Genomic DNA, 11437 nt, shown 5'->3' with positions numbered 1-11437 from the left:
TAGGCTGGGAATGCTAATGATTGAAAAAGTACTTTAGGGGGTTGTTATTATGTGGGTAATAATCTTGTTTCCTGAATGAGTAAGAAACAGAATTCCATCTCTTTATCCACTGCTGAGTAGGGATGGCAATGGAGCGGGGCGGGTCCGAAGGATGGATCTTCATCCCTACGCCGTAAGACTTTGTCTTGTCCCATTCTCGCCCCGCCCTGCATGACAGGGAAAATTTTCTAGCCTTGTTCTCACCCCTTGGGGCCCCATGAGGCCCCGCCCTACCCTATAAAACTCTACTACTTTTGTTAATTTTCCCTACAATTAGTACCTTTTTTTTTTTTTTTTTAATGAAACCTATTTCATTAATAAAAATATACTTGAAATTACAACTAAATTTATCCCATCAAATCAAATAAATTTTTAGAAATAATTGAATAATATATCCAAGTGTTTAACAAGACAATCATAAAATATAAAAATAAAAATAAATAAAAATAAAAATCTCATACTATAACACATGACTAAATAAAAGCAAAGAACCACATTGGGGAGAATAAAATAAGCTAATATCGATATGTGTGTTTAAATAGTAGAATTTTAGGGTATGAAAAATTTATAATTATAACTCTTGAGAACGCGGGGCGGGGCAGGGTGGTCCAAACCCATCCCCGCCCTACCCCGTGGTGCAAGGCTAAAATCTTGCCCTATCCCCGTCCCACCACCTTTGCGGGGTGGGGAAAACCCGCGCGGGGCAAAGCAGGGAGGGGCGGGTTAAGTGGGGCGGAGAAAAATTGCCATCCTTACAGCTGAGGCTAAATACCTCGTTGCCAGTAGCTGTCGCACCCAACTTCTGTGGATGCAAAAACTCCTCTTTGATTATAGTATTTGTCAAGAACATCTTACCATCTATTGTGACAATACCAGTGCCATTAACATCTCTAAAAATCCTGTTCAACATTCTTGAACAAAACATATAGAGATTCAACTCCACTTCATTCAGGAGCTTGTCAAAGAATCAAAATGCTTTTAATTATGGTTGCAAGCGTGTTTCTAGGAGATGTGGGAGTTATAAGATGTACCTGGAAGGTGATAGTCTTCCATCAAGCAGTTATGATTGTGTGTGAGCATATTTGATTTTCTCATATCTAAAATCGTCATACTGTTAGACATTTAGGGGCTGTTTGGTTTTAAAAAAACCATCACTCATCACTCCTTACTCAAATATCATCACTCATCACTCATCACTCCATAACTCATTTTTTATCACTCAAAAATCACCAAATATCTCCAAAACTGGTTTGGCACCTAAACCCGGTTCTGTTTTCAACTCCAAAAACTCAAAAAATTGGGACCCACACCTGACATATACTACCAATGCACCAGATCCCCTACCCACCCTTCTTTACTTCACTTACCCCAAAACCAAACAACAAGTTCTTCACTACCACTTTCTTAGGAAAATGGTCATGAAAGAATAGTATATTTTTGCTTGGAATTAATTGCCCAGCTGAGATCATCAGGTGGCTATATAAAGCCAAGGAAAGCAAGTAAGTGGACACACATATCATATTATAATGCACAAATCATATTAGAATGAAATTGAGCACAATACCCAGTACCCACATAGAAATTACAGAGCAACTGAGCAACAACTCTTTACTCCACAAAGACCCCCAAAAAAGAAGAAGCTTACAACGAAGAATTTTTTTTTTTTTTTGCATAGAGCATATTTTTGACTTCCCCACTCCAAATCTCATATTATTTTGCCTTACCCACAGCCCAAATTTGCTCTGTTCCCCGCTCCAAATCTCTTTTCTTTTTTTTTCTCTCTTACCCATAGCCCATATTTTCTCTCTTTCCCACTCCAAATTTTAGATTTTTTTTTCCTCTTACCCACAGCCAAAAACAACAAATACAAACTCTCTTAAACATACAAACATAAACCCATAGATACCTAACCCGAAACCATGTCTATGCCACCGAGATGACAACCCACAACCCGGAACCACAAGACCCACTATCGAGACAGAGACAGGGATGGAGCAGAAGGAAGACTTGAGCTTCAGCTAGAGTGGTAGACTGGAACTGTGAGAGTAATGGGTTGTGTTAATGGCAGATGGGTATGGAGAGAAGAGAGTGGCATGGGAAGAGAAGAGGAAGAGGAAAAAAAAGAAAAAAAGAAAGAAAGGAGATGGTTTGGTAGAGGAGAGAGCCGTTGGTAGTCATTGGAGCTGGCAAGGAAAAGATAGGATGCAGAAAACGGGGCCCACCATATGAATATATTTACAAAAATGCCACCATCACTCTGTTTTCATAACTTGAAAACACCTAAAATGTGTTTTCAGTTTCTATAACTCATCACAAAAAAATTAGAGAATTGAGTGATGAAAACAAAAATTGAAAACAAATCCAAACAAACCCTTCAGCCATGGGACCCACTAGTTTTGAGTTACAGGTGATGGAAACAGAGTTATGGGTGATGGAAAACAACAAATCCAAACAGCCTTTATGTACTCTTGCCATGTTTTCACACACAACACACAAATTCTTTGCTAATTTTGATACATGTGCAGGTACAATGTGATTTGGCCATCACAAAGAATACATGTGTTAATGTATACTCACTAAACTATCTGAACTTGTTTTTGAAATATAAAATTGGTTAGACTTGTTTAGTGTGTGTGTGTGTGTGTGTGTGTTTTGGATCTTGAATGCTTTGCATTTTTTTTTTTGTTGACAAATGTTTGGAGAACTTAAAATGTTGATTGGATCTATGTTTGAGTAGCTTACTTGTTGCATTCATCTCTATGTGTTTTTCCTCGATAGATTCTCTTCTATCAAGCCCCTATTTCTTCTTTTCTCGACAGAAGTTAGCGCTGTCTCAATCCATTGAGCTTTCTGGAATTTGTCTCGATAGCTTCTCGACAACTTCTCAATCCATCGAGAAACTTTCTATCTAGCCGATAGATTCTCGACAGAATCTCGATCCATTGAAGTGTTTTTGCCATCGACAAATCCTCGACAGATTCAAATCTATCGAGAATTAGTGCTCGACAGATACTTCAATCCATTGAGCTGCAATTTCTATTTATATATGGAGTGTAAATCAGATTTCTTTTTCACTTCTCTCTCAACAGAAAACCTTTTCTCTCACCCCGAACACTTCTTCCTCACTCAAATCCTCCAATTTCCTCTAAATTTAATCCAGATGTGAGATAAATGGTATTAAAAAAAAAAAAAAAAAGCCTTATAAAAATCTACATAAACAACAAAATCAAATAAATGCAGCATATCTCACATTTGCCTAAAAATCAAAGAGAAGTAAAGAATTTAAATGAGAGTGGATTTTATTTCGAGTTGGATAAGTACCATTAGATAAAATTTAAAGGACTAAGCTAGTGATTGAGAACCGAGACCAACAAAAAACCAGAACACGATGATGACAATAACCATACTGTTATAATAGAAACTTCTAAAGTTGATGGAATATACAAAATGGTGAGAAATATTTAAAAGCTTTTACCACTTTTTCAGGCATGATATCAAGTGTTAAAAGAAAAATCACAAAGGGACTGGCAAGATCTCATATCGTTTGAAAGAGTTTTCCAAGTTTGCCTCCAATAAAATTAATTAGTGAGTTAAATAATAATATAATAATAATAATAATAATAATAATAATAATAATCTATCTATATATATATATATATAAGTTAAAGCATAACATTTATTATTGTCATGCTCCTATTAAGCTACCTTATCTGCCACATCATTAGTTTTTTTTTCATATTTATTTTTTAAATTTATTTTTTACAATATTAGCTATATAAATATTTTGACTTTACAAATTCATTTTAGGCGGTTTTAACTTTACATATTCATCTACTTTAATTTTAAAGTTATAATTAAATAATAAATCAATGGAAAAAAAAAAAAAAAGTGTTGTCTACATATACTCCTCCTGGACGGCTTTAAATTTAAATATTATATTGTCATTTTATCTTATTTTATTTTGACTCTTCTTAATCTCATCATCTTACTATAAATTTGTCACCCTCTTCTGTTCTATGCAAATTTTTTCTATACAAAAAGGGCTATCTTTCTCTGTCTCTCAATTTTTTTTTTCATTTTTTGTTGGATTTATTATTATTATTTCTCTTGCATTTATTCCTTAGATTGATGAATATTTGTGTTTTTAGAATTTTACTTTTGATTGTTTATAACTAAAAAATGAAATCAATGAAAAATAAATTTTTTTTAAAAAAAACGTGTCTATAAAAAATGTATTCACAAGTCTTACTTAATCATTTATGGTAAAAAAGATAAAACCTAATAGCTGTCCATAGGACGATCTCCAACTACAAGTTTGTACCCTCATTGTCCTATTATTGACTAATTCATATGTGTTCTTTGATGCAAATATTTTTTTTATCATTTTATTTACAACACTAAAATACTTTTAATGAATGGTGTTTGTTGTTGATCTAATTTGGAAAAAAAAAAATCATATTATAATATGTTATATTTTGTGTAGTTGTCAGGTTTTAGCTTATTTGGAAAAGTACAGGATAGTTTGTACAAGCTAATGAAGAATAGTTAGTTCATTTGAAAACAATGGTCTTTGTGCATTTCCTTTCATTATTTAAAAATATTTTGTTTAAAAAATTAGTAGTAAATTGTTATGTATTTTTTATATGATGGTCTTAGATGCTTGAGTAATTGTTTTAAGTGTTTACAAATATTTTGTGCTATTCTTCATCCTCCGTATCTTATTAGTGTATTCTTTGATATTTTTAAGAAAACAAATTCAATTTTGTGTTTAAAATGATTTATTTATCTATTTATTTTTCACATATTTGATTAGAAGTTAGATTAGATTAAGATAACATTAACACAATACTTCTTCTGTTTTCAAAAAAATTTCTCTACTTTTTCCCCTTTGGAATTGTACTCTTTTGTTTTTTTTTTAAAGGAAAAATGGTTACAATCTTTTAATTTTTTTTCCTTTCTTTTTTATTTTAAATTATAGTTTTGATGAGTTTTATTAATATTTTTAGTTACGTTTCTTGGGGTTTTTTTATTGTATGGTAGAAAAAATTGGGTTTGAGAAAGTTTGTTTAAAACTAAAAAAATAATTTCCAATTTTATATACTTTTTGATGAAACACAAAATATTATAAATAATTTTTATCAAAATATTAATGTGGGGCCCGTGGGCCTGATAGCCTCGGCCCATCGTGTAGCAGGCCTAAGGCCCACGCGGAGGAATACTGACCATTCAAGGCTAAATTGGGGAAAACCTCTTTTACGGGTCCACGCCGAGGACCTCCTCGTCCTCGGCATGACAAGGATGATTTTTGGGAAAGACCAGGCCCAAAGTAAGCTGTCACCCTCACACTTAATGCATTCACCTAACCCCTCTGGCCGCATTAATGGGGATATAACCCCTTAGCAGGGCAACGTTGATCAGAGTGAACCACTTGAGTACTGATAAGGCCTTTGATGGGACGGACGGCCAGAAGAGAGGCAAATGGATGATTAACAGATGGAAGAAGGAGATAGGAAGATGAAGACTATATAAGAAAAGCAAGTAAAGTAAAAAAGGGAGGGGGAAAGATGGAGTAGAAAAGGGGCTCCTCGACCACGGGCCGAAGAGCATCCCCCCCAGTTGTAAACAAACTCTAAGTATTTTCTTTTATAAAGAAGAGTTCATGCTTGGTGAACGACGGCCAGCGCCTAAACCTTTAACCCACTCTCTACAAATTTATTATTTGGGCTTATTGGGCTGAAAACCCATTCATACTCAGGGTCAAATCCAAATTGAGTCCCTACAATTAATATTTTCACTAACTTACTTTTTTAATTCTTGAGAAAAATTATATTGTTTTGATTTTGGCACGACAAAAATTATATGTGTTACATTTGATTGTTGCTATAATAAATGAAAATATGATTATGAATGACATTACTATTTATTAAATAATTCTAAATTGAAAAATATATATATATTAATGAGACTATTCTAAAAATATTATCATGCGCAATGTGCAGGGTCTAAGACTAGTAATGATGATGATGATGATAATAATAATAATAATAAACTGACATAGTAACAACTTGATTATGCTCCATCCTCTATGGACTGAGAATTCAATTCACAGACAAATCGTATGAGTTTTGATTTCTAAGCCCTCTTTTATGATGGAGACAACTTCCTTATTAATAAAGGGAGTCTCCTGATAAAAACCAAACATCTTAACATACATCCCTGCCTACACAAAAGTTGATGAATAGATCCTTATGCAAGATCACCTAAGATGGAAGATCAACCTAGTTGTGCCTATTTACACTGCAGCTCTTCCGTCTACCACAATTATATCTAGCAATATAACTCATTTCAGTTTAAATGTTCCTAACGGAGACTGGTAGGAATTGTAAGAGAATTGACTTAATTCGAGGTAGTCACCCTCCATAGAGAAAGAAAGAGATTAAGAGTGAGAGAGAGAGAGAGAGAGAGATACACTAATGCACTAAGCAATGAGTTGGTTTATTCTTCAATAATGAAAATGTGATTCCAAGTTGTTATTTATAGAACCGTAAAACTATTCTATTAACTTACATGGCCTTATCCTAATAGTCCTATTATTCCCCATATGCATTAATAATTTCAGCATGTGTTAAATGTGATTAACATGCTTGGAATTGTAACTAACTAACCAACTAACTAACTAAATGCAACCATAGTTGTCAAAATGTGAATCATATCGTGAATTAATTTTTAATTTTTCTGTATAATGTATCGTATCATATCGTGTATCGTAAAATACACAAAAACTTAATAAAATTTATAAAAAATTATAAATATACATATATAAAGGGTATGTTCATTATAAATTTTGAATATATTCAACTAATGACTAAGTCATTCATCACTTATATAATAATATTTAACAAACTAACTAAATAAATCAAACTAACATGTGTTTATAACATACACATTCAAATTATTTAAATTCAAAAGTAATAATATAATACAAATGACCAAAAAATAATAATTTATTTTCATCATATTGCCTAATCAACCTCATCTAAGTCAATGCTATCATCATGTTTATAATTTTGCAAACTTATCTCTTCATTAAAATTTTCTTCATCGTCATTCATCATTAACATTTACTATCTCTTGTATTTTTTATTTTTATAATTTTTTTTGGGCATTCTAGTTTCTTGGACTTATAACAATAATGATAAAAATAAATAATTTATATTGTCAATTCATACTTTATTCATAGTATATAAAATAAATTTGTAAATATTAAAGTGAAGGGTAAGTGTGTACTGTGTAGTCCAATTGTAGGAGAGAGGAAAAAAAACTTATGAATATGTTATTTTAGTAGGCTAAATTAAGTAAACTAACAATTTTGTGTTAAAAACAAGTCTAACAACTTATTAGATTCAAATAAAAGTACAAATTTTAACAAAAAATCTCATTTTAAAACATTTGTCTATGTATTGTACAATGCGTACAATTTTACGACACGATACTAATTCATTCGATACATACACTGTACCATACGATTCATGAACACTTACGATATGCCGATACGAAATAGAACTTTTTACACACGATACGATATGTATCGTATGATACTGACAACTATGAATGCAACATTACAACAATTATTATCCATATGCTTATAGAATTCCTAATTTTAACCTATCACTAAAACTACTTTTTTATTCATTAATAATAACTCAAACAATCTACTATTTATCTATGAATCATGGGTACAGCTCCAGGGCTGTCGCACCCACACCCAACTTGGGTGGTGGTCAATGCCGTAGATCGTGCATCCATGCTATGTCAGTTTTTTTTTTTTTTTTTTTTTTTTTTTTTTTTTTTTTTTTTTTTTTTTTTTTTTTTTTTTTTTTTTTTTTTCGTTTGAGGATTCGTGCCAAGCTGGGCCAGTTCATGCCAAAACGGGCTGAATCAGGTCGAAACCGGCTTTGAATCAGGTCGAAATTCTATTATTAAAAAAAATTATGAAAAAGCAAAACTCACCGTTTTGAAAACTTGAAGCAACTTTAAACCAAAAAAAAAAAAAACCCTAATCCCTCTCAATTCCTCTCTGCCTCTTTTGTTATCTCACTCTCCATCTCTCTGTCTCCATTCTCTCACTCCCTAACCCACAGCCACTCACTCAAATTCTCAGAATCTCTCCTTTACCTCATTGCCCAAGCTCTTTTGGTCTCAATTTCTATCTCTCAGTCTCAAGCTCACTGGCCCTCCCAAGCTCTCTCAAGTATTTTGCTTTCATTCTCACCCTCTATTATTCTCTCACATGCTTTATTGCTCATTCTATATCTGTCCCTCAATCTGTATCTACTATCTGATTTTTTTTTTTAAAAAATTTTTATATAAGCTGTAATGTTGAAACTTGGGTTAATCACTTGATTTCTTCTTTAGTTATTATATATTTGTCAAATTATTTGTAGGTTAAACAACTTAAGTTGAAATTATTGAACTTTCAATGGATGAAGCTACTAGCATAGAACCTTCATCAGATGAAGGTCTTCTTTGGAAGTATGTAACTAATTTGGAAAAACCTCCTGGTTCTACATCTAATTCAGGTGGAAACACACAGTTTAAGTGCAACTATTGTGATGGAGTTTTTGTGGGATCCTATTCTAGGGTTAAGGCTCATTTATTAAAAATTAGTGGTAAAGGTATTAGAACATGTAAGAACGTGACACTGGGCCATAAATTGGAAATGCAGAAAGTGCATGATCAGGTTGAGAATGATAAGTTAGAGCGAGAACGCAAAAGTCGAATTCCGTTACCCCCACCTCTCCATGGACTTATTCCTTTATTCCAGAGACAGGAAGGGAGTGGTAGTACAAATGCAGTGGTTGATGGTAAGAGGAGGAAGGTGATTGTGAATTCTCCTTTGGAGAGAGCATTCCAGAATAGTGTTAGAGTCGAATTGGGCAGTAGAATTACTAGGATGTTTTATACTAGTGGGCTTTCATTTCACTTTGCAAGGAACCCAAATTATCGTAATTCCTATGCATATGCTGCTACCTATAACATTCCGGGTAATGTTCCTCCTGAAAACAATGCATTGAGAACAACACTTTTACAAAAAGAAAAAGCTAATGTTGAATGATTTTTGAAACCAATTAAAGACTTTGGGCTTGCAAATGGTGTAAGTATAGTTTCTAATGGATGGTCAAATCCACAAAGGAGGTCTCTTATTAATATTATGGCTACATTAGATGGGGGTCTAGTGTTTATAAAGGTAATTGATGGGTCAAGTGAGTTAAAAAACAAACATTTTATTGCTGGGGTGTTGAAGGATGCTATAACAGAGATTGGACACAAAAATGTTGTCCAAGTCATCACTGATAATGCTAATGTGATGAAGGTTGCTGAAGCTCTTATTGAAGGTGAGCTTGCCAAAATATTTTGGACACCATGTGTTATCCACACTCTCAATCTAGCTTTGAATAATAATTGTGTAGCAAAAAACACTAAAAAGAATGAAGCTACATATGAGGAATGTAGTTGGATTACACGTATTGTTGATGATGCATCCTTCATACGTGTTTTTATCATAAACCATTCAATGAGGTTGGCAATGTTTAATGAATTTTGTCCATTAAAACTGCTCCAAGTTGCTGATACTAGATTTGCTTTAGTAATTGTTATGCTGAAAATGTTGAAGTTGATAAAAAGATTCATTCAAGCCATGGCTGTTAGTGACCAATGTGCTTCTTATAGGGAGGATGACGTTGAAAAGCTCAAAAAGTGAAAGATTTTATTCTAAGTGATCATTGGTGGAATGTTGTTGATTATATCATTGAATTCACAACACCTATTTATGATATGCTACGAGAAGTTGACACAAATAAACCTTGTCTTCATCTTGTGTATGAAATGTGGGATTCAATGAAGAGAAGGTGAAGGTAGTAATATATCAGCATGAAGGCTTGGAAGTAGATGAGTATAGCTTATTTTTTAATGTGGTGTATGATATACTCATTGATCAATGGACTAAAAATGGTACACCATTACATTACTTGGCTTATTCCTTAAATCCTAAGTAAGTACTTTCATTTTCTATTTTACTTAGTTCCCCCTTCTAGTAAAATACACGTTTCATCATCTATATTTGTTTTTTTTTACTAGGTATTATTCTATTGAATGGCTTTCGAAGAATCCAAAATGTGCCCCTCCACATTAGGATCATGAAATTCCTATAGAAAGGCGCAAGAGTTTGGATGATACCTTGAAGATGAGAATGAATTAAGGATGGTGAAAGTTGAGTTTATTACATTTTCAGAAGGGAGGTTTCCTTCACCAGATGCCTTGATAGATAGGTGGGTCTTACAACCTTTGGTTTGGTGGCAATACCATGGCTCTTCATTACCAACACTTCAAACCCTTGCCTTTAAACTTCTTGGACAACCTTGTTCATCCTCATGTGCTAAGAGGAATTGGAGCACATACAAATTCATTCATTCCTTAAAAAGAAACAAAATGGCTCCTACACATGCTGAGGATTTGGTATATGTGCATTCTAATCTTCGACTCTTGTCAAGGTGCCATGAGGAGTACGTAAATGCAACAAAAAAGATGTGGGATATTGGAGGAGACTCTTAGAATGAGAGTGACATACATGGAGGAGCTAGAATTCTTGAGAATGCTACCCTTACACTTGATGAGCCATAGTTGGAGGTAAGGGTGTTCGCGGTGCGGTGCGGTGCGGTTTTGGGCCATTTTTGGCACCGCACTTTGTGGTGCGGTTTAGCTAAAACTATAACTGCACTGCACCTTGTTTTTACGGTCATATGTGCGGTGCGGTGCAGTGTGGTGCGGTTTAAAGTTTAGCCAAAACCATAACAGCACCGCACGTCATTTTTGTGGTCATATGTGCGACACTATGTATAAGATGCAGTTTGAAATCGATATATTTTTCAAATTTTGGGCTTTTCCTACTCAGCCCAAAACTAATCTTTCTATTTTTTTGGGCCAAGTTTTAAATTATTGAGCTAGTTTTCTTTATTTTGGGTTGGCTTTTCTAGTCAACACTTGCTAGGGTTATTAAACTTTTTTTTTTTTTGAAAACTAGGGTTATTAAACTATTAATAATATATTTAATATTAAAAATAAATAAATATATTAATATATGGAGAGGGTACGGTGCGGTGAGGTTTGTGCGGTTTTCTTATTATAAAACCGTAAACCGCACTGCCCCATTCGGTGCACTATTACTTGCGGTGCGGTGCGGTGCGGTTATGCCATTTTGCGGGTGGTTTTGGTGCGGTTTTTGCAGTTTGAGCGGTTTATGCGGTTTGGTGAACACCCTTAGTTGGAGGCTATGGTTATTGGGAATACTAGCACTAGTGTTACTACTAGTGAAAGTGAAGTTCAAAGTGAAACCATTGAT

This window comes from Quercus suber, unplaced genomic scaffold, assembly GCF_002906115.3.
Source record: "Quercus suber isolate HL8 unplaced genomic scaffold, Cork oak 2.0 scaffold_926, whole genome shotgun sequence".
Classification (NCBI taxonomy): domain Eukaryota; kingdom Viridiplantae; phylum Streptophyta; class Magnoliopsida; order Fagales; family Fagaceae; genus Quercus; species Quercus suber.
The sequence above is the reverse complement of the archived record's forward strand: the minus strand, read 5'-3'. Positions refer to the sequence as shown.